Below are 23,812 nucleotides of genomic sequence, written 5' to 3' on the forward strand. Positions count from 1 at the left end.
CTCTGAGTCTTTATGCCATCGATTTTCCTTTCTTCTATTAGGTGGAACCATATTAAATTGCTGCTTGCATCATTTGGCAATGGTGGAACATTAGCAACTTCATGAAGTTCAAGTTAATACATCTTCATTCTTTTCCTCTCTAAATGTTCCTTCTCCTCAACCAAAACCAATTACAACAAAATATCCTTGTACAGGTAAGAGTAAGCTCCCTATATATTGTGTTTTGAATTTTACACTTACATATGTCCCTGCATATAAAACCGAAACACCATATCTCAGGTATACCGGCCTTTGCTGTTCATATCTCCCAATTGATAATTCACCCAATAAGTATTTATTGAGGATCTAGCATGTTCATGAAACATTTATTCACTCACCCAACAGATATCTTCTGAGCACATACACTGTGTCAGATACTGTTCTAAGCACTCGAACGGTATCAGTGAACAAAACAAGGATCCTTGTGCTCTTAGAGCTTATATTCTAGCAGGAGTGGAAAGGAGACAATGTACAATAAAGAAACATAATAATTAAGAGTACCATATAGTATGTTAGAAAGTGACAGATGCGCCGGGCGCGGTGGCTCACGCCTGTAATCCCAGCACTTTGGGAGGCAGAGGCGGGCGGATCACGAGGTCAGGAGATTGAGACCATCCTGGCTAACACAGTGAAACCCCGTCTCTACTAAAAATACAAAAAATTAGCCAGGCGAGGTGGCGGGCGCCTGTAGTCCCAGCTACTCGGGAGGCTGAGGCAGGAGAATGGCGTGAACCCCGGGGGGGCGGAGCCTGCAGTGAGCCGAGATCACGCCACTGCACTCCAGCCTGGGCGACAGCGAGACTCTGTCTCAAAAAAAAAAAAAAAAAAAAAAAAAGAAAGTGACAGATGCCGGGCGCCGTGGCTCATGCCTGTAATCCCAGCACTTTGGGAGGCCGAGGCGGGCGGATCACCTGAGGTCGGGAGTTTGAGACCAGCCTGACCAACATGGAGAAACCCTGTCTCTACTAAAAATACAAAATTAGCTGAGCGTGGTGGTGCATGCCTGTAATCCCAGCTACTCGGGTGGCTGAGGTAGGAGAATCGCTTGAACCTGGGAGTTGGAGGTTGCGGTGAGCCGAGATTGTGCCATTAGCATTCCAGCCTGGGCAACGAGAGCGAAAGTCTGTCTCAAAAAAAAAAAGAGAAAGTGACAGATGCCATGGAAAAAGCAGAAAGTTGAGCAGAGGAAGGGAGATTGGGAGTGCTGGGAGGAGGAACTATAATTTAAAATATGGTGGTCACTGTAGGCGAAGGTTTGTTACCTTTGGAGAAGGTAACAATTAAGCAAAGACTTGAAGGAGGAGAGGATATGCTATCTGGGAAAAGTGTTCCGGGCAGAGTAAACAGCAAGTACAAAGACCCTGAGTCAGGAAAACTAAAGAAAGAAGGAGGAGAATAGCAGGAAATGAAGACATAAAAGTAACAAGAGTTTAGGGTCTTTGTATTAGGTATCTACTGCTGTGTAACAAATTGTCCTAAAATTTGGCTATTGACAATAATACACAGGAATTCAAGAGTGTTTGGCTTGGGGGTTCTGGCTCTGGGTCCCAAGAGGCTACAGTTTCTGAAGGCTGTGCCTGAAGATTCCTCTTCTAAGGTGGCTCACTCACATGGTTGGCAAATTGGTGCTGGTTGTTGATGGGGGAGGAAGAGATGAGAAGAGGGGAAGGACTTTGTTTCTATTTGTGTGGGTCTCTCCACCTGCTGTTTTTTAAAAAAGGCTAGTGAAGTAAAGCAGTGAGAGTAGTGAAGGAAGAAAGAAATCTGTAACTAGTTGTGATCAATTGGTTGTAAACACCACTTCACTCAGACCAGCCTCCACATGCTGTTTGAGTATCTTCATGACATGACGGCTGGCTTCCCCTACAGCAACCAATCCAAAAACGGAGCAAGGCAGATACCACAATGCCTTTTATGACCTAGTCTTGTAAGTCACACACTATCATTTCTACCATATACTACTGATGACACAGTCAGCCCTGGTTCATTATAGAAGAGTACTACCCCGGGGTGTAAATAGCAAGAGGTGAAGACCATTGGTGGTCATCTTGGTGGCTATGATAGCCTTGGTAGGTCATTATAAATCTGTGGCTTTTACTTTGAGGGAAATGGGAAGCCAATTAAGGGATCTGAGCAGTGAAATGACAATGATGTGACATGTGTCATGAGGATAACTCTTGCCACTGTGTGAATTGACTGGAGAAGATCAAGGATATAAGCGGGAAACCAGTGAGAAGGCTATTACAGTCCAAGAGAGATGCACTAGGGTCATAATGGTGGAGTCGAGAATTGGTGATACTCTGGATTCATTTTGAAGATAGAGATGACAAGATTTGCTGATGGATTGGATGTGGGATATGAGAGAAAGGAATTAAAGATGACTTCTAAGGGTTTTGGAGGAATAGGAATTACAAAAATGAGTTCCACATACATCTTGCCATAAATGAGCTTACAACACAGGAGAGATAAGATGTGTACACAAGTGCCATATATACTACATGGCAGAAAGCACTGTGCTCCATAATACAGGCACAAATTTAAGTGCCAAGTATAATAAAAAAGTTCTGGGCCGGGCGCGGTGGCTCACGCTTGTAATCCCAGCACTTTGGGAGGCCGAGGCGGATGGATCACGAGGTCAGGAGATCGAGACCACAGTGAAACCCCGTCTCTACTAAAAATACAAAAAAAATTAGCCGGGCGTGGTGGCGGGCGCCTGTAGTCCCAGCTACTCGGAGAGGCTGAGGCAGGAGAATGGCGTGAACCCGGGAGGCGGAGCTTGCAGTGAGCCGAGATCGGGCCACTGCACTCCAGCCTGGGTGATAGAGCAAGACTCCGTCTCAAAAAAAAAAAAAAAAAAAAAAAAAAAAAAAAAAAAAAGTTCTGGAGATGGTTGCACAACAATGCGAATGTACTTATTGCCACTGAAAAATGGTTAAAATGGTAAATTTTATTTATTTATTTATTTTTATTTTTTTGAGGCGGAGTCTCGCTGTGTCACCCAGGCTGGAGTGCAGTGGCAGGATCTCGGTTCACTGCAAGCTCTGCCTTCCAGGTTCACGCCATTCTCCTGCCTCAGGCTCCCAAGTAGCTGGGACTACAGGTGCCTGCCACCACGCCCGGCTAATTTTTTGTATTTTTAGTGGAGACTGGGGTTTCACTGTGTTAGCCAGGATGGTCTCGATCTCCTGACCTTGTGATCTGCCCGACTCAGCCTCCCAAAGTGCTGGGATTACAGGCGTGAGCCACCGCGCCCAGCCAATTTATTTTTATTTATTTATTTATTTTGAGACTGAGTCTTGCTCTGTCACCCAGGGTGGAGTGCAGTGGTGCGATCTCCGCTTACTGCAGCCTCCGCCTCCCGGGTTCCAGCGATTCTCCAGCCTCAGCCTACCAAGTAGCTGGGATTACAGGCACTCACCACCACACTCGGCTAATTTTTGTACTTTTAGTAGAGACAGGTTTTCACCATGTTGGCCAGGCTGGTCTCAAACTACTGACCTCTGGTGATCCACCCGCCTAGGCCTCCCAAAGTGTTAGGATTACAGGCGTGAGCTACCGCGCCCAGCCAAAACAGTAAATTTTATGTTCTGTACATTTTACCACAAGAAAAAAACGGTGCTTAAAAAAAGCAAAAACAAAAATTAGAGAAGTGCCACTAGAGTTCAGAGCATGGAGAGATTAACTTCAGCTAAGAAAATCAGAGAAGGCTTTGTTACAGGCAGTCCTTTTTTTTTGAGACGGAGTCTAGCTCTGTCGCCCAGGCTGGAGTGCAGTGGCGCAATCTCGGCTCACTGCAAGCTCCGCCTCCCGGGTTCACGCCATTCTCCTGCCTCAGCCTCTCCGAGTAGCTGGGACTACAGGCGCCCGCCACCACGCCCGGCTAATTTTTTTTTGTATTTTTAGTAGAGACGGGGTTTCACCGTGGTCTCGATATCCTGACCTCGTGATCCGCCCGCCTCGGCCTCCCAAAGTGCTGGGATTACAAGCGTGAGTCACCGCGCCCGGCCTTTTATTTTTTATTTTATTTATTTATTTTTTTGAGACAGAGTCTCGCACCCTTCCACGGGCAGTCTTTTCACATAGGCAGAGGGAGTAGTTTGAGCAAATTAGCGGTAGGCAGAAAAACTGAGGATAGGCGGGGCACAACGAGTAGTTCTGATTTGTTAGAAGATAGGGTAGGGTGCCCAAGGGGAGAATAAACATGCAACTAAGAGTTTTAAGAAAATTCTTTCCTCTCCTCCCTCCAAGTTCCCTTGTTGTGAAGGGAGGATCATATCTTGCATCATTTGATTTCATTTGAAATGAAATATTCAGAATCCATCATCTCACATTACCCTGTAAGATCCCATTTTCCTGAAACAAAAATTCCTATGTTGATCTGACAATCCTACAACACATTTGAAATAAATCCAGGGTATGACCACATTTTATGTACACAGACTTCCTTTGTTTCCTGTCCATCTGCTTTCTTTTTCCTCTATTAATTTTCCCTTCACCTCCCAATCTTAACCCCCGCCATTCCCCCAGGGTCTCCCTTTCTTGTCATCCCTTTCATCCTTCCCTTCTTGGAAACAGATCCGATTCTAACCTCAGTTACCTTATTAGCCGCGTGATACTGGGATAGTTATCCCCTCTGGGCCTCAGTTTCCTTTGTAAAATGGGCTTATTAAACCCCCAAAGACAGTGCTTATCTTACAGGGTTGTCAACATTACAACAAAGAACACGTTATATGCCTAACAGAGTACCTGATCTATAGTAAGAACTCAACATTTTCGCCCCTTCCCCTCCTCTTTTCTGTCCTTGTGCCTTTCTTCCGCTATTCCTCAATCCCAGGGCCCAACAGGTAAAAACCGTGGGAAAAACTATCCTCGAGGCTAAAAGAAGAAACACTGGAGCTAGGGGCGGAGACTACGAGGTGCTCACTGCGCATGTGCGCCCGCTAGGTCAAATTCTCGGTTCCAGCTGGGCGGGGGGGCCGGGTGGGGGTGGGAGTAGGGGTCGCAAGGGCCTCATTTTTTCTTACTGCCCCCTTCCGGTTCGGGGAGGTGGCGGGACCTTGGCAGCGCCCGGAGCCGGCGTGGCGCTCATCGAGGGACGCCCGGCCCAAGTGGTAAGTTGAAAAATGGCGCAGGGGGGGAAGAAGGAGGGGCTTTGCAGGGCAGGAGGCTGACCTCCCGGCCGGGGGTGGGAAGGACACAGCCGGGGCCCAGTGGCGCAGCCCGGGCCGGTAGACTGACGGACCGCGCCCGTTGTCTCTTTGAGGCCCTGACGTGGACACACTTCGGGTTTCACGACTCCGGGTTTCTCCAGGGGATGGGCCGGCCGGTGGAGGCGCGTGAGGGAGACGAAGGGACTTCCGTTTCCTTCACCTAGGCTGGGGCCAAGCCGCAGAGCGGAGTTGGCATTTCCAGATCGGGGCTCGGGCCGCGCCTCCTTCGGGACCCTCCCCTTGGACCGAGCCGATCGCCGCGGGGCAGTTCGGGCCGGCTGTCCTGGCGCGGTGGGTACAGCTTGTGTAGGCTTTCCCCTCCCCCGCTTTCCCTCCTTCCCCTCTCCTCCTTCCCCTCTCTTCTTTTCCCCTCCACTCCTCTCGGGCCGGCGCTGGTGGGGAGGGCGGGAAGGCCGCGCCCGCCCGGCAGGGGTGGCCCGGCCCCGGCTGCTTGCCCGGGTTCCTCGGACTGCCGACGGCAGGCGTCGGTGGGTGGGTGGGTGACTTCAGGTCCGCGGGATTGCCGTCCTAAACCCTGTGACACCTAAGGTAAATTGAGGCAAAGAACTTTTTAAAAAAATAATAATCAAAGGGATTTCCTCCCCGTGTGATAACCTGTGGCTTGTGTGGAGCAGGGTGGAGTGTGTCTGGAGAGGGCATATGAAACTAAAAGAATAAGGGCCAAAGAGCTTCCGGAAGAGGAAATTAGCTAGTGATTCTTTCCAATCTGCTTTCCCAGTCACCTCTCCGGCATGTTCTGTAAAACAAAATGTAATTTGACTTTGTTTCATTATTTTAACTCCATAACACTTAAATTGTTTTCTTTTCGGGGAGGGGATTGTTTATTCTCAAACTAAGCAGTAGCCCTCTCCACCTCCGAAAAAGGAACAACGTCAATCCAACCTTTGTTAAAAAACTCCAGCCTATCAGATTTTAATAATCTAGTAGTTTGCTTTCAAATATAATTATGTCGCTAGTTCTGTCACAACTATACTTTGATAGTTTAATGACTCACAGAAATTTGTAAGACTGGAGGTTGCAGTAATGTTTCTTTCTTATTCTTTTTTTCCCCATAATATTTATTACAGTCAATGAACAGTGTTACAGACGGCCATCTTAGAATTATAACATTTTAGAGTTGGAAGGGATCTTAGTCAAACCCTGTCCTTTTACAAAACCAGAAACCACGGCTTAGGAAGATTTCATAGCTTGCTTAAGGCTATCCAACTAGTTAGATTAGAACCCATGTTATCTGGCCTCTTGCCCACCACTCTTTCTGCGCAATTGCTCCATATCGCCTCCAAGCATGAAAATTAAATGTATTCAATTCAACACACATTTCTGAAGAGTATAATACTTTGTACCAGTGACTGTGGTACCACTTTCTGTGTATTTCAATGTATTTAACATGCTTATTGAGTACTTGAGATTCCCCCCACCCCCACATTCAAGAAGTGGCAACAGTTTAAATTTATACACACACCTTCACATGTACGTGTGTATACTTGCATTTGCCCAGATAGTTTCTTGAAGGATACACAATAAAAATGTTAATAGTAGTTACTTATGGAGGAGAAGAGAGGTAGAAGACTTTTTACTTTGCACTTCACATGACCTAATGTACGGTTTGAATTTGTTATAAATTCGTATTGATTTCATAATTGAAAAGTTTTAAAGTTCACACCTTCCCACACAAATATATATATCAACATAAGCAAGTATATACCAATGGTATGTACACATATTTATGTACATATATGTATTTATACATATCAGTGGTTTGTACTGTAAAATCCAGTATGATTCAGGGCAACTCAGCTGACAAAGCAGACCTCATTATTGGATACTCATGTTTCATTTTCTTGTATTGCTCTTTCCTAATGTAAGATAGTAAAAATAATGTTACTAGTCGTCATATATTTTTAGAAATTGTCCTAAGCTTCTTGATTATCAAATAATGTAGCAAACTTTTAACACATTTAAAATATCAAATTTGGGTACTTGCTTCAGTGGTAGCACATATACTAAAATTGGAACAATTCAAAGAAGATTAGCATGGTTTTTTTTTTTAATTAATTAAATAGTTTTTTTTTTTTGAGACGGAGTCTTACTCTGTCATCCAGGCTGGAGTGCAGTGGCACGATCTTGGCTCACTGCAGCCTCCACCTCCTGGGTTCAAGCTACTCAGCCTCCCGAGTAGCTAGGACTACAGGCACGTGCCACCACGCCTGGCTAATTTTTGTATTTTTAGTAGACACTGGGTTTCCCCATGTTGGCCAGGCTGATCTCGAACTCCTGACCTCAGATGATGCACCCGCCTCGGCCTCCCAAAGTGCTGGGATTACAGGTGTGAGTCACCTCGCCCGGCCAGTCCGTTTTTTTTTTTTTGGAGACAGTTTCGCTTTTGTTGCCCAGGCTGGAGTGCAGTGGTGCCATCTCAGCTCACTGCAACCTCCGCCTCCCGGGTTCAAGCGATTCTTCTGCCTCAGCCTCCCAAGTAGCTGGGATTACAGGTGCCCACCACCACACCTGGCTAATTCGGTCCATTTTTTTAATAAACAACAACAAAAATTTGACACCTGATGCTGTGGTTCATGCCTGTAATCCTAGCACTTTGGGAGGCCAAGGCGCCCGGGCAGATCACCTGAGGTCAGGAGTTGGAGTCCAGACTGACCAACATGGTGAAACCCCGCCTCTACTAAAAAAACTAGCGTGGTGTGGTGGCGTGCGCCTGTAGTCCCAGCTACACGGGAGGCTGAAGCAGGAGAACTGCTTGAACCCAGGAGGTAGAGGCTGCAGTGAGCCGAGATCGCACCACTGTACTCCAGCCTGGGTGACAAGAGCGTACCTTTGTCTCGAAAAAAAAAAAAAAATTGACACAAGGAAAATATCTGCAGCCTGGGCAACATGGCGCAGCCCTCTCTCTAATAAAAATACAAAAATTAGCCGGGCATGCTGGCTTGTGCCTGTAGTCCCAGCTACTTTGGGGAGCTGAGGCAGAAGGATCACCTGAGCCTTGGGAGGTGGAGGCTGCAGTGAGCCATGATTGGGCCACTGTACTCCAGCCTGGGCGAAAGAGTGAGACCCTGTCTCAAACAAAACAAACAAAAATCTGAATTGTAGACTCTTTGTAGATAAGAATATATTTTTTTAAAAAGTTAAGACTAGGGCCAAGTGCAGTGGCTTTCACCTGTAATCCCAGCACTTTGGGAGGCTGAGGTGGGTGGATCACCTGAGGTCAGGAGTTCAAGACCAGCCTGGCTAACATGGTGAAACCCCATCTCTACTAAAAATACAAAAATTAGCTGGGTTTGGCGGTGCACCCCTGTAGTCCCAGCTACTTGGGAGGCTGAGGCAGGAGAACCACTTGAGCCCATGAGGCGGAGGTTGCCGTGAGCTGAGAACACAACATTCACCTCCAGCCTGGGCCACAGAGTGAGACTCCACCTCAAAAACAAAAAGTTAAGACTAAAACAGTTTATAGTGATTAGGAGTTCAGCTGTCTAGTTTTGTTTTTGTTTTTTGTTTTTGTTTTGAGATGGAGTTTCGCTCTTGTTGCCCAGGCTGGAGTGCAATGGTGCGATCTCGGCTCACCTCAACCTCTGCCTCCCAGGTTCAAGCAGTTCTCCTGCCTCAGCCTCCCGAGTAGCTGGGATTACAGGCATGTGCCACCACGCCCGGCTAATTTTGTGTTTTCAGTAGAGACGGGGTTTTTCCATGTTGGTCAGGCTGGTCTCAAACTCCTGACCTCAGGTGAAAAAGTGCTGGGATTACAGGCGTGGGTCACTATGCCGGGCCCAGCTGTCTAGTTTTTAGAAATAGATTAAGGCTCAAAAAAATATATTGCCCACTGTAATATATCTGATTATTAGCAAAGCTTGGACTAGAGTCTAGGTTCTATCTAGTGGCCCTTGTACTATACCTGTAATTTTATTGCTTTCTAGTGCATTGGATGATTCCAACTAGGCTGACAAAGTAGTAATATCTAAAAAGGTTAGCCAGGACCATTTCAATAGGTAAGAATTATTTTTTTCTTTGGTTTTTATTTTATTTTGTCTTCCTTTTTTTTTTCATTTTCAGGAAGTGAGCAGTTTCTCAAAATTATTATAATTAATGGACCAGCTAATTTGTATAGTGCTTAAAATATTTTAGTAACATAAGTTTTAATAAATTTACTAATTTAGTAAATAAATGTTCTCCTTTTATTTCATTGTAAACATTAATTTCTTTAGTAAATCCTGTATTTATATTGTAAATGTTTAGAGATACCAAATGTAAAATAATGATATTTCACTGTTTTTGTTTGGGCTAATATTTAAGTCTGGTGCGTAGTATTAGCAGAGAGCAAAACGTACAGTTTATGAAATAAACATTCATTGAGCACTTAATGTGTTCCAGGCATTGTAGTATGTGGTAGGATTCCAAGGATAAATATGGCAAAACAAATGCCTTTCTTCTGGTTTTTTTTTTTTTTTTTTTTTTTGAGACGATGGGGTCTGGCTCTGTCACCCAGGCTGGAGTGCGGTAGCGCGATCTTGGCTCACTGCAGGCGCTGCCTCCCGGCTTCACGCCATTCTCCTGCCTCAGCCTCTCAAGTAGCTGGGACTACAGGCGCCCACCACCACACCCGGCTAATTTTATGTGTGTGTGTGTGTGTGTGTGTGTGTGTGTGTTTTAGTAAAGACAGGGTTTCACCATGTTAGCCAGGATGGTCTCCTTCTCTTGACCTCGTGATCCGCCTGCCTTGGCCTCCTAAAGTGCTGGGATTACAGGCGCAAGCCACCACACCAGGCCGCCTTTCTTCTTTTTTTTTTTTTTTTTTTTGCTTTTTTTTGTTTGTCTTTTTATTTTGCTTTTGTGTGTTTGTTTGTTTTCCCATTATTCTTTTGAGGCTGGGAGATTATCATGAGCTGTCAGTTCTCAAGCTTTATCTCTGTGAGGTAATCTGGTAATAGTATTATAAAACGTAACCTGTTAGCACTATTAAAGGACATTGTGTGAGTAGATGTGAGGAGACAAACAGTAGTGATAAGATAAAAAATACTTTAGAATTTAACAAATACTGATTCTGTATCTTCGAGGTCATGTGCTACAGTGTTTGGAAAGAGCCCTAGGTTGGGTCCATAATACCTAGGTTATTGACTTTGTTTCCAATTAGCCGTGGGATTGTGCATGTCAGTGACCCCATCTTTCTTTACATGTTCACATTTTTGATATGTTATTTTAGGTGTTGAATTCAAAACATAAAAAGGGTATTTTAAGGCCGGGTGTGGTGGCTCACGCCTGTAATCCCAGCACTTTGGGAGGCCAAAGCGGGCGGATCACGAAGTCAGGAGATCCAGACCATCCTGGCACCCGTCTCTGCTAAAAAAAAAAAAAAAAAAAAAAAAAAAAAAAAAAAAAAAAAAAATACAACAAATTAGCCGGGCATGGTGGCAGGCGCCTGTAGTCCCAGCTACTTGGGAGGCTGAGGCAGGAGAATGGTGTGAACCTGGGAGGCGGAGCTTGCAGTGAGCCAAGATTGTGCCATTGCACTCCAGCCTAGGCTACAGAGCGAGACTCCGTCTCAAAAAAAAAAAAAAAAAGGTATTTTGAATATTTTATTTTATTTATTTATTTTTGAGACATTGTCTTGCTGTGTCACCCAGGCTGGAGTTAAGTGCATGATCCCAGCTCACTGCAACCTCCACCTCCTGGGTTCAAGTGATTCTGGTGACTCAGCCTCCCACGTAGCTGGAATTACAGGCGTGTACTACCACACCCGGCTAATTTTTTTTTTTGTATCTATTTTTTCCCCCCAGAGACAGAGTCTTGCTCTGTTGCCCAGAGCTGGAGTGCAGTGACGTGATCTCTGTTCACTGCAGACTCCGCCTCCTGGGTTCAGGCAATTCTCCTGCCTCAGCCTCCCCAGTAGCTGGGATTACAGGCGCATGCCACCACAACTGGCTAATTTTTGTATTTTTAGTAGAGATGGGGTTTCACCATGTTAACCAGGTTGGCCTCGAACTCCTGACCTCGTGATCCACCCGCCTCAGCCTCCCCAAAGTGCTGGGATGACAGGTGTGAGCCACCACACCCAGCCTTTTTTGTATTTTAAGTAGAGACAGGGTTTCACCATGTTTCCCAGGCTGGTCTTGAACTGACTTCATGTGATCTGCCCGCCTTGGCCTCCCAAAGTGCTGGGATTACAGGCGTGAGCCACTGCACCGGCCTTTGAGTATTTTAAGTTATAAAAGAAATATGTGTTTCTATATGTTTTAATCTTTTTTCCTCCATTCAACATTCTATAGTTAACGTTTCTTATGAAGTCTTTTTTTTTGAGACGGAGTCTCGCTCTGTCACCCAGGCTGGAGTGCAGTGGTGCGATCTCGGCTCACCGCAACCTCCGCCTCTGGGTTCACGCCATTCTCCTGCCTCAGCCTCCCGAGTAGCTGGAACTACAGGCGCCCGCCACCATGCCCGGCTAATTTTTTGTATTTTTAGTAGAGGTGGGGTTTCACTGTGTTAGCCAGGATGGTCTCAATCTCCTGACCTCGTGATCCGCCCGCCTTGGCCTCCCAAAGTGCTGGGATTAGAGGCGTGAGCCACTGCACCTGGCGAAGTCTTTTTTTTTTTTTTTTTTTTTTTTGAGACGGAGTCTCGCTCTGTCGCCCAGGCTGGAGTGCAGTGGTGCGATCTCGGCTCACTGCAACCTCCGCCTCCTGGGTTCATGCCATTCTTCTGCCTCAGCCTCTCTAAGTAGCTGGGACTACAGGTGCCCGCCACCATGCCTGGCTAATGTTTTTGTATTTTTAGTAGAGACGGGGTTTCACCGTGGTCTCCATCTCCTGAGCTCGTGATCTGCCCGCCTCAGCCTCCCAAAGTGCTGTGATTACAAGTGTGAGCCACCGCGCCCGGCAGTCTTTTTGTTTTTGGTTTGGTTTGGTTTTTTTAGACAGAGTCTCACTCTGTCCCCCAGGCTGGAGTGCAGTGGCACAGTCTCAGCTCACTGCATCTCCGCCTCCTGGGTTCAAGCGATTCTCTTTCCTGAGCCTCCTGAGTAGCTAGGATTATAGACGTGTGCCACCATGCCCGGCTAATTTTTGTAGTTTTAGTGGAGGCATGGTTTCCCCATGTTGGCCAGGCTGGTCTTGAACTCCTGACCTTGTGATCCACCCGCCTTGGCCTCCCAAAGTGTTGGGATTATAGGTGTGAGCCCCCGTACCCGGCCTTTTTTTTTTTTTTTTTTTTTTTCTTTTTTTTGAGATGGAGTTTTGCTCATGTTGCCCAGGCTGGAGCGCATTGGTGCCATCTCAGCTCATTGCAACCTCTGCCTCCTGGGTTCAAGTGATTCTCCTGCCTCAGCCTACCAAGTAGCTGAGATGACAGGTGCCTGCCATCACGCCCAGCTAATTTTTGCATTTTTAGTAGAGATGGGGGTTTCACCATGTTGGCCAGGCTGGTCTCGAACTCCTGACCTCAGGTCATCCACCTGCCTCGGCCTCCCAGAGTCCTGGGATTACAGACGTGAGCCACTGCGCCCGGCCTGAAGTCTTTCAAAATACATTTTTTATTTGTCCAGTGTATTATTTTATAGTGCACTTTCTTCATCTGTAAAGTAACAGGGCCAGGCGTGTTTACTCATACCTGTAAGCCCAACACTTTGGGAGGCTGAGGTGGGAGGATTGTTTGAGACCAGCCTGGGCAACATCTTGAGACCCTGTCTCTACCAATAATAAAAAAAATGAGCTGGATGTGATGGCACGCGCCTGTGAAGATTGCTTGAGCCCGGGAGGTCAAGGCGGCAGTGAGCTATGAGGGCACCACTGCATTCTAGCCTGAGTGACAGAGTGAGGCCCTTTCTCAAAACAAACAAACAAGCAGACAAACAAACAAAAAAACCCCAGGGAGGTTGGGCTTAAGGGCTAGTTGATTCCAACAATTCAAAACCCATTATAATAGTTTTTAAGCTTGATTATCTGAGATTCTGTCAAGGAAAAAAATTCCATGTAACAATCCCAGGCCAGGCATGGTGGCTCATGCCTTTAATCCCAGCACTTTGAGAGGCCAAGTCAGGGAGATCCCTTGAGCCCAGGAGTTCAAGACCAGCCTGGGCAACATGGTAAAACGCTATCTCTACTAAAAATAGAAAAATTAACTGGGCATGGTTGTGCGTGCACCTGTAATCCCAGCTACTCTGGAGGCTGAGGTGGGAGGATCACTTGAGCTCAGGAGGTGGAGGTTGCAGTGAGCCAAGATCAGGGCACCCCATTCCAGCTTGGGGGACAGAGCAAGATTCTATCTCAAAAAACAAAAACAGGAATTTGAGGCCAAATTTATGGATTATATGTTTTATCTGCTCTGTATATGGTTAATAATAGGTTATCCTTTATATGATAAAAACATACTTATGTCCATTTTGCAGGACTTGGCATGGGCTTTTATTGTTTTAAGTTATGATATATTTGTAGCTCTGCTGTTTGATACATTTTGGGATTTGATTTTGGTATGATTTGGTACGCAGTCTTTGTTATGGATACATGTGATTCACCTTGTTACGATATAGTTTTATGTATTTTCAAGGATGTGGATCATAGTCAAAAGTCACGTTTACCTGTACAGACTGAGAATAGCTTGATCTCAGATGGTCAGATGTTGAACTAAGTGGATTAAAGCTGATTTCTTAAACTGGACAAGGCTGCTGCCGTTGTGCATTCCCTGGTACTTATAAATACTTACATTATGGTTCGAAATTTTATTCTTATTTCTGTAATCATTTTATTCACCTTAAATACAGAAATACAGACATCTGGCTGGGCGCAGTGGCTCACACCTGAAATGCGAGCACTTTGGGTGGCCGAGGCGGGTGGATCACTTGAGGTCAGGAGTTCAAGACCAGCCTGACCAACAGGGCGAAACCCCATCTCTACTAAAAAAATACAAAAAAAAAAAAAAAAGCTGGGTCACGCCTCTGCAATCCCAGCTACTTAGGAGGCTGAGGCAGGAGAATCACTTGAGCCTGGGAGGTAGAGGTTGCAGTGAGCTGAGATCATGCCACTGTACACCAGCCTGGACAACAGAGTGAGACTCCATCTCAAAAATAAAGAAAAAAAAAAAACACAGACATCTCAGCATATATTACCATGTGACTTAACCTTTCTATGGTTCCAGCTAATTTTTTAGGCCTTGAAAGGGAAGGAAGCCTAACATTTTCTGCTACCTCATTGGACTGTCCCTTCTGCCAGTAATCCTTATAGTAATTTCCTTAGACCTATATTGGTCATAATCACTGGGTGCATGACCTTTGATGAGTAACAGAACCACTGTTTCCTCATATTTCAGATGAGGCCTATGATATGATATGTAGGTTAAATTAGATACCATATATGAAAACATTCTAAATTGTAAAGCACATTACATAGGTTAGTTACTATCAAAGGTAACATCGTGAAAGAAGAGAAGATGAGCCCATGCTTAAATTTTGACCTTACATTAAACCAAATAAGATTGATTTTTTTTTTTAATTGAGACGGAGTCTCGCTCTGTCGCCTAGGCTGGAGTGCAGTGGCGTGGTCTCAGCTCACTGCAACCTCTGCTGCCCAGGTTCAAGCGATTCTCGTGCCTCAGCCTCCTGAGTAGCTGGGAGTACAGGCACGCGCCACCGCGCCCGGCTAATTTTTTGTATTTTTAGTAGAGGTGGGGTTTCATCATGTCAGCCAGGATGGTCTGGATCTCCTGACCTCGTGATCTGCCCGCCTCGGCCTCCCAAAGTGCTGGGATTACAGGCGTGAGCCACCGCGCCCGGCCGTCCTTTTATTTTCAACTCAAGTTAACAATAAGTTGGCCGGGTGCGGTGGCTCACGCCTGTAATCCCAGCACTTTGTGAGGCTGAGGCGGGCAGATCACCTGAAGTCAGAAGTTTTGAGAACAGTCTGGCCAACATGGCGAAACCCCATCTCTACTAAAAATACAAAAATTAGCCAGGCGTGGTGGCGCGCCCCTGTAGTCTTGCTACTCAAGAGGCTAAGGCAGGAGAATCACTTGAATTTGGGAGATGGAGGTTGCAGTGAGCCGAGATCACGCCACTGCACTCTAGCCTGGGTGACAGAGCAAGACTGCATCACAAAAAAAGAAACCCAATAAGTAGTATCAGGTATCACCTGTGTTTCTCAGCCCTTCCCTTCTGCTGCTGGTTTACTGCCACTCAAGCAGTGGACCAAAAGGCATTTGTTTCTGGCCATCCACCATGGACATGACCTGATGACTGCTTTTATCTCTGGGACTTGACCTGTACCCCTTTCTCTCTCTCTCTTTTTTGGATAGCTTTTCATTCTGTCTCCCAGGGTACAGTGCATTGGCACAATCATAGCTCACTGCAGACTCTGCTTCCCAGGCTCAGGCAGTCCTTCCACCTCAGCTTCCCGAGTAGCTGGGACTACAGGCATGTGCAACCATGCCTGGCTAATTTTTAATTTTTTTTTTTGAGACGGAATTTTGCTGTTGTTGCCCAGGCTGCAGTGCAATGGCGCAATCTCGGCTCACTGCAACCTCGGCCTCCCGGGTTCAAGTGATTCTCTTGCCTCAGCCTTCCTGAGTAGCTGGGATTGCAGGCATGCGCCAGCACGCCCGGCTAATTTTGTATTTTTAGTACAGACGGGGTTTCTTCATGTTGGTCAGGGTGGTCTCGAACTCCCGACCTCAGATGATCCTCCTGCCTCGGCCTCCCAGAGTGCTGGGATTACAGGCGTGAGCCACCACACCTGGCCCAATTTTTATTTTATTTTTTTTTGTAGAGACGGGGTCTCACCATGTTGCCCAGGCTGGCCTCGAACACCTGGGCCCAAGCAATCCTCCTGCTTTGACCTCCCAAAGTGCTGGGAATACAGGCGTGAACCACCATGTCTGGCCCTCTCTCTCTCTCTCTTTTTTGAAACCTGATGATTGCCAGGCACGGTGGCTCACGCCTGTAATCCCAGCACTTTGGGAGGCCAAGGCGAGCAGATCACTTGAGATGAGAAGTTTGAGACCAGCCTGGCCAACATGATGAAACGCTGTCTCTACTAAAAATACAAAAATCAGCCAGGCGTCGTGGCGGCACACACCTGTAATCCCAGCACTTTGGGAGTCTGAGGCAGGTGGATCACTTGAGGTGAGGAGTTTTGAGCCTAGCCTGACCAACTTGGTGAAACCACATCTCTACTAAAAATAGAAAAAAAAAATTAGCTGGGCCTGGTAGCACACACCTGTAATCCCAGCTACTTGGGACGCTGAGGCAGAAGAATTGCTTGAACCTGGAAGGCGGAGGTTGCAGTGAGCCCAAATCGTGCCACTGCACTCCAGCCTGGGCGACAGAGCGAGAGTCCGTCTGAAAAAACCAAACAAACAGACAAAACAAAACAAAACCCGGTGGGTTGCTCAGAGGCAGTTACCTATGTAACTAGCTGGCAGAAATTCTCAGGATAGGCAAAAAGATAAGAACCAAAGAACATATCCTTCCCTAAGTCATAAAAATTACTTTCTGTGAATGAAAAGCCAAAACTTTGCATTACCAGGCCCTGCTATTGATAGTTTACTTGGCCAATGTATTCACAGAGGGAGGAAGCATTGTCACGTGGCAAATAACCAGACTACACCCATAGTCTGGTTGGCAGGATTGTACAAGGGTGCCTGACTAATCAAGAGTCCACCTGCTTATTTCTTTTCATTAGAATCTAATATATTTGCTATATAGAATTTAGAAAGTTAAGAAAAGCACAAAGAAAATAATTTAATCTCACTGCTCAGAGATAACCACAGCAGAATTTTGATATGTAATTTAGCCTGTCTTTATATATCTGTATTTTTTATAATTTGGGTTATACAATACAACATTATTTTGTAACCAGCTTTTTCCGCTTAATACAACATCTTGGTGCTCGCTTTGGCAGTACATATACTAAAACTGGAATGATACAGAGAAGGTTAACGTGGCCCCTGTATAATATATGTATATTTTAAAAATACATCCTGAACATGAATTTTTAATGGTTGCCCGGTGGCCCATATTACCATAGTATTGTCCTCTTTTGTTAGATATTGAATTGCTTTTAGTAAATAGCACTTTATGGAACATCCTTATATATACATTCATAATGAAATGATGGGTTTTTTTTTTTTTTTTTTTTTTTTTTGAGATGGAGTCTCCCTCTGTTGCCCAGGCTTGAATGCAGTGGCGCAATCTCAGCTCACTGCAACCTCCACCTCCCGAGTTCAAACAATTCTCCTGCCTCAGTCTCCTGAGTAGCTGGGACTACAGGTGTGTGCCACCACCCCCAGCTAATTCTTGTATTTTTTTTTTTTTTTTTTTTTTTTTTGTGGAACCTAGGTTTTGCCATGTTGGCCAGGCTGGTCTCGAATTCCTGACCTCAAGTGATCCACCCACCTTAGCCCCCAAAGTGCTGGGATTACAGGCATGAGCCACTGCGCCTGGCTGATCAGGGATTTTTTTTTGTTTTTTTGAGACGGAGTTTCGCTCTTGTTTCCCAGGCTGGAGTACAATGGCACAATCTCAGCTCACTGCAACCTCTTCCTCCCAGGTTCAGGCGATTCTCCTGCCTCAGCGTCCCGAGTAGCTGGGATTACAGGCATGCACCACCAAGCCTGGCTAATATTTTGTATTTTTAGTAGAGACGGGGTTTCACCATGGCCAGGCTGGTCTTGAACTCCTGACCTCAGGTGATCCACCTGCCTTGGCCTCCCAGAATACTGGGATTACAGACGTGAGCCACCGCGCCTGGCCTGATCAGGGATTTATTTATTTATTTTTATTTTTATTTTTTTTGAGAATATGTTTAGAACTAGAATGGGTGGTTCAAGAGATAATCATCTATTTAAGACTTTTAGAACATATATTGCCAGATTACCTTCCAGAAAAGATGTACCAGGTTTTAGTTCTAACAGGCAGATGCCTCTTGCTTCATACTCTCCGGCCACTGCGTTTTCGTTGTTGGTAGTAATGTTGACCTTTGCCAAATAGGATAAAAATGTTATCTTTTAAAGTGTTTATTTCTTTGATTATTAATGAGGTTTAACATTATTGCATATGTTTGTTGACCATTAATATTTCCCACTTGTAAATTTGCCTGTTTTCTATCAACATATTAATCTTTTTCTTATAGATTTTTTTTTTTTTTTTAGACGGAGTCTCACTCTGTCACCCAGGCTGGAGTACAGTGGCACCATCTCGGTTCACTGCAACCTCTGCCTCCCAGGTTCTCTGCCTCCCAGGTTCAAGCGATTCCCTTGCCTCAGCCTCCCGAGTAGCTGGGATTACAGGCATGTGCCACCACGCCCGACTAATTTTTGTATTTTTAGTAGAGATGGTGTTTCACCATGTTGGCCAGGCTGGTCTTGAACTCCTGAACTCAAGCGATCCACCCACCTCGGCCTCCCAAAGTGTCGGGATTACAGGTGTGAGCCACTGCACCCAGCCTTCTTATAGATTTATAAGTATATTCATACTACTTTTTTTGTTCTTTAAGACAGTGTCTTGACCTGTTGTATAGGCTGAAGTACAGTGACGCAGTCACAGCTCACTGTAACCTGGAATTCCTTGGCCTGCGTTGCCCAGTCTGGTCTTAAATTCCTGGGCTCAAGTGATTCTCCCGCCTTAACCTCCCAAAGTGTTGGGATTACAGGGGTGAGCCACCGCATATGGCCTCATGCTGCTTTTTTTTTTTTTTCCAACTACTTTAGTCAAAGACTTCTTAAGACTATTACTAGTCAAAAACAAGATAGATTAAATGGAGGTAGTGACAGGACACTGCCCTGTTTGAGGCTATCTATTATTGGTGCAAAAAGCAAACATTACGTAAGTAGGTTTAGATGGAAGGTCATTCACTCCAGCATTGTTCATAATAGTAAAAAACTAGTCAAACACAGTGGTTCACGCCTATAATCACAACACTTTGGGAGGCCAAGTCAGGAGTATCGCTTGAGTCCAGGAATTCCAGACCAGCCTGAAGAGCATAGAGAAACCACATCTCTAAGAAAACTTTTTAAAATTAGCGGGGCGTGGTGGCATGTGGCTATAGTCCCAGCTACTCAGGAGGCTGAGGTGGGAGGATTGCTTCAGCCCAGGAGGTCGAGGTTACAGTGAGCTATGATCACACTACTGCACTCCAACTCGGGCAACAGAGCAAGGCCTTGTCTTAAAAAAAACAAAATTTAAATAAAAAGGAAAATAATATGAGTAAACTCTACCCATCAGTGGTAAATACCACATATTTCTATCAATGTTAGGCAGTCTTCCTAGAATAATCCCATTAAAGAAAATCCAAAATCGTTGTGTGAAAAAATACACAGGTTTGTTCCATGTGTAAAAATCTTTTAATCTTGGTACATTTTTTATCAAAAACATTCACACTACTTGAATACATTAAAAGAGTACAAAAGCATTCCAGTGTACATATGGACACACAAAACAAAGGGAATGCTTTGTAGTGAAATCAGGAGTAAATACAAGAATGTTAAAGGAGAGAGTCTCATATTACCAGAGTCAGTGAAATTAACTGCCTTTTTTTTTTTTTTTTTTTTTGAGACAGAGTTTTGTTCTGTCACCCAGGCTGGAGTACAGTGGCAAGATCTGGGCTCACTGCAACCCCTGCCTTCCGGGTTCTCATATCTCAGCCTCCTGAGTAGCTGGGATTATAAGCATGCACCACCACGCCTGACTACTTTTTGTATTTTTAGTAGAGATGGGTTTTCGCCATGTTGGCCAGGCTGGTTTCGAACTCCTGACCTCAAGTGATCCGCCTGCCTCGGCCTCCCAAAGTGCTGGGATTAGAGGCATGAGCCACCACGCCTGGCCATTAACTGCTTTTTACAACACAAATTATACCTGTTTGGAATTAGTTTTTAAATATATAAGCTATAGGACGTACAAACACCAATGTGAACAACTGTCAGAGAATTTTGTAATTCAGGAGCATAGCTTCAAGTGCTTCATAACATGGAAAGCAACTCCTAAAAATAGTAATTGCCTTAATTTCTTAAAAGTTAGAAAAAGCATTCCAGAAAGTGATTTGTTAACAATTGGCAACAGAAGAACAACATTAGAAATAAGAATACTGGGAACATAAGAACTGAGGTCCTCCAGTACCAAGAGATAGAATCAAACTTTTTCTCATTAGAATTTAAAGAATATAGCCATGCGCGGTGGCTCACGCCTGTAATGCCAACACTTTGGGAGGCCGAGGCGGGCGGATCATGAAGTCAGGAGGTCGAGACCATCCTGGCTAACATGGTGAAACCCCATCTCTAAAATACAAAAAAATTAGCCGGGCGTGGTGGCGGGCGCCTGTAGTCCCAGCTACTCGGGTGGCTGAGGCAGAAGAATGGCGTGAACCCGGTAGGCGGAGCTTGCAGTGAGCCGAGATCGCGCCACTGCACTACAGCCTGGGAGCGAGACTCTGTCTCAAAGAAAAAAAAAAATTTAAAGAATATAGTTAAAGGAAAAATTCACTGGGCTCTGTGAAACAGGTTAAATATGTAACCGCTTCAAACAGAAATGACTTAGTCCTCTCACCTAGTTCTGAAAATGTACTAACATCCCATTTTCCATATCAAAAGCACATAATTTCATTAGCAAACCCCTCTTTGTTTTAGACTTAAAATCACCTCTGATCCACCAAAGTTTATGCAGTTACCAAACTACTATTTTAATAACATTTTGACAGCTTTATTAAGATAAAATTTATATACCATAAGATCCATTTAAAGTATATAGTTCAGTGGCTTTTAGTATATGCAGAGTTGTGCAGCTATCACCACAATCTAATTTTAGAACATTTTCATTACTCCACAAACAACCCCAGTAACCATTTGTAGTCACTTCCTATTTCCCCCTCCCCAGCCCTAGGCAACCACTAATCTACTTTCTGTTTCTATTTATTTCAATAACATTTCAAACTTGTAATATTATTGTTCTCATGCCTATTCTAGGTCGTTGGCTCAGAGGTTTAAAAGCTCTTAAACTACCCAAATTTACAAGTCCTATGACATCCTCATTCAGAAAACATTCAAATGATGGTTTCATAATGTTACGATAGTTCCATCTTCTAAGAGTTTTTGATCTGGAGCATATGTTTCAAATTCTGTGTTTGTACTACTGCTAAATTCACTTAATTAGAAGAAGTAAAATCATTCTGTCGAGCCTCAAAAGTGAGTTTGTTCTGTTGTGTTAACGATTCCAGGCTTTTGATGGTAGGAATGGCTTTAGCAGTCTTCTGTGGCACACCATTATCTTAAATAATAATGTCACCTTCCCCACTATCTTCATCCTTTGGCTCAAAGTTTGGTTCAATCTGCTGTGGTTAGGCAAGAAGGCTATTATCAGTAGATTGGCTGGAGCTACCAGAAGTCTGACTGTTCCCAGTAACATTATTCTCCTGGTTGCTGATCTCACTGTTGGGATGAGGTGGCTGCTGTTTGCACTCATCACGTCTGTTTACTTGATTGAGATGCTTCCCTGAAACTTATATACCATCAACTTCTAAAAACTTCATCATTAACAGTTCATTGTTCTGTGTTGTGAGCCAGGCCTGGAACAAGCCAGGATATAAAAGACCCCTGGGATGCTTTCTAAGCCATGTGGTGTCTCCCTTAGGCTAGAACCATCCTGGACACAGAGTCCTAGGGGATGCTTAGTTCCTGGGAGAACATCCACATCTATGATTGAAGACACAGGTCTGAAGTCTTAGGGCATAGCAGTGACTGGATATAGCCTTTTTCTGTGGTTGACAAAACCACAGAAAGAGAGATTTTTTTTTTGTTTTGTTTTGTTTTTTTTAGATGGAGTCACTCTGTCACCCAGGCTGGAGTGCAGTGGCACAATCTCGGCTCACTGCAAGCTCCGCCTCCCAGGTTCACGCAATTCTCCTGCCTCAGCCTCCCGAGTAGCTGGGACTACAGGCGCCTGCCACCACGCCCAGCTAATTTTTTGAATGTTTAGTAGAGACGGGCTTTCACCGTGTTAGCCAGGATGGTCTCGATCTCCTGACCTCGTGATCCGCCCGCCTCGGCCTCCCAAAGTGCTGGGATTACAGGCGTGAACCACTGAGCCCAGCCAAGGTTTTCAAATAGGTAGAATAAAGGTTATTTTAATGGGGAAAAGGATATAAGGTAGAATGCACGCCGGATTACCACTGCATGAAAATGTATACTTATAGACAAGACTCAAAGTAGTAGTAAATAAACCGAGAAAATGTTAAGGTGACGGGATTATAGGTGATCTTTTTCTCCAGAATGTCTTTAATAATATTGTCACTTAAAACCTCTCTTTCTGGCCGGGCGCGGTGGCTCACGCCTGTAAGACAGTGAAACCCCTTCTTTACTAAAAATACAAAAAATTAGCTGGGTGTGGTGGTACATGCCTGTAGTCCCAGCTACTTGGGAGGCTGAGGCAGGAGAATGGCTTGGACCTGGGAGGCGGAGGTTGCAGTGAGTTGAGGTCATGCCATTTCACTCCAGCCTGGGCGACAGAGCAAGACTCCGTCTCAAAAAAGAAAACCTTAAGGCTGGGCGCGGTGGCTCATGCCTGTAATCCCAGCACTTCGGCAGGCCGAGGCGGGCAGATCACCTGAGGTCAGAAGTTCAAGACCAGCCTGACCAACATAGAGGAACCCTGTCTCTACTAAAAATACAAAATTAGCCGGGTGTGGTGGTGGGCACCTGTAATCCCAGCCACTTAGGAGGCTGAGGTGGGAGAATCACTTGAGCCCGAGAGGCAGAGGTTGCGGTGAACCGAGTTCATGCCATTGCACTCCAGCCTGGGCAACAAGAGTGAAACTGTCTCAAAAAAAAAAAAAAAGAAGAAAGAAAACCCTAATAAAAAAAAAAGAAAAGCCTGGCACAGTAGTTCACACCTATAATCCCAGCAGTTTGGGAGTTCGAGGCAGGTGGATCACCTGAGATCAGCAGTTCAATTCCAGCCTGGCCAACATGTTGAAACCCTGTCTTTTCTAAAAATAAAAAAAATAGCCAGGCGTGGTGGCGGGCGCCTGTAATCCCAGCTACTTGGGAGGCTGAGACAGGAGAATGGCTTGGACCTGGGAGGCGGAGGTTGCAGTGAGTTGAGGTCACGCCATTTCACTCCAGCCTGGGCCACAAGAGCAAAACTCTGTTTCAGAAAAAAGGCAGAAATAGAAACTTTTGCGTCGTATACAGACACCAGGGTTTTGTATGTGCCTTTGTCTCTGTATCCCCCACCTTCGCATTCCCACATTCTCACTAGATTAGCTGTCAGCCTCCTCTCCTTGGCACCTCCTGGTGGCTCTCTTTACACAGTTGACTGGACTAAATGGGTGTACATACATGTATACTGTAAAACCTTACATATCACCATTGTAGAATCTCCCAAACCCTTCATTTAAACATGCACCATTGGCTTGCTCGTCCTTTTTGTCCCATTTTTTGCTTCCGTAGTGCTATTTTCCCAACTACTGTTACCCTTAAGATTCCTGACTGCCCAGCCCCTTTATACCAAAAGCTTTCTTTGACATTTTTCTCTTTCCGTGCCTTCCTGCCTTTCCACTTACTGAAGATGC

The 23,812-nt window shown here is 45.2% G+C and overlaps 1 protein-coding gene, 1 non-coding gene and 1 pseudogene across 8 annotated transcripts in view; 2 read left to right on the top strand and 1 right to left on the bottom strand.

The window, feature by feature from the left end:
- Positions 1-4,949: 4,949 nt before the first annotated feature.
- XIAP (X-linked inhibitor of apoptosis) overlaps positions 4,950-23,812 on the top strand; it is a 79,540-nt gene continuing 60,677 nt past the window's right edge. Inside the window, exons 1-2 of one of the 7 annotated variants that reach the window (XM_055268184.2) lie at positions 4,950-5,150; positions 5,414-5,540. The gene's annotated coding sequence lies outside the window, so the exon portion shown is untranslated. Of the gene's footprint in view, positions 5,151-5,230; positions 5,541-9,193; positions 9,266-23,812 lie in introns of those variants that run through there. The other 6 variants (XM_055268179.2, XM_055268177.2, XM_055268180.2 and 3 more) reach the window with 6 other exon arrangements.
- LOC129476553 (U6 spliceosomal RNA) lies at positions 17,140-17,248 on the top strand. Its single transcript, XR_008654986.1, has one exon. It is a non-coding gene; the product is annotated as a U6 spliceosomal RNA (small nuclear RNA).
- LOC129475393 (partitioning defective 6 homolog beta-like) lies at positions 21,269-22,011 on the bottom strand (annotated as a pseudogene).

This window comes from Symphalangus syndactylus, chromosome X, assembly GCF_028878055.3.
Source record: "Symphalangus syndactylus isolate Jambi chromosome X, NHGRI_mSymSyn1-v2.1_pri, whole genome shotgun sequence".
NCBI classification, from domain to species: domain Eukaryota; kingdom Metazoa; phylum Chordata; class Mammalia; order Primates; family Hylobatidae; genus Symphalangus; species Symphalangus syndactylus.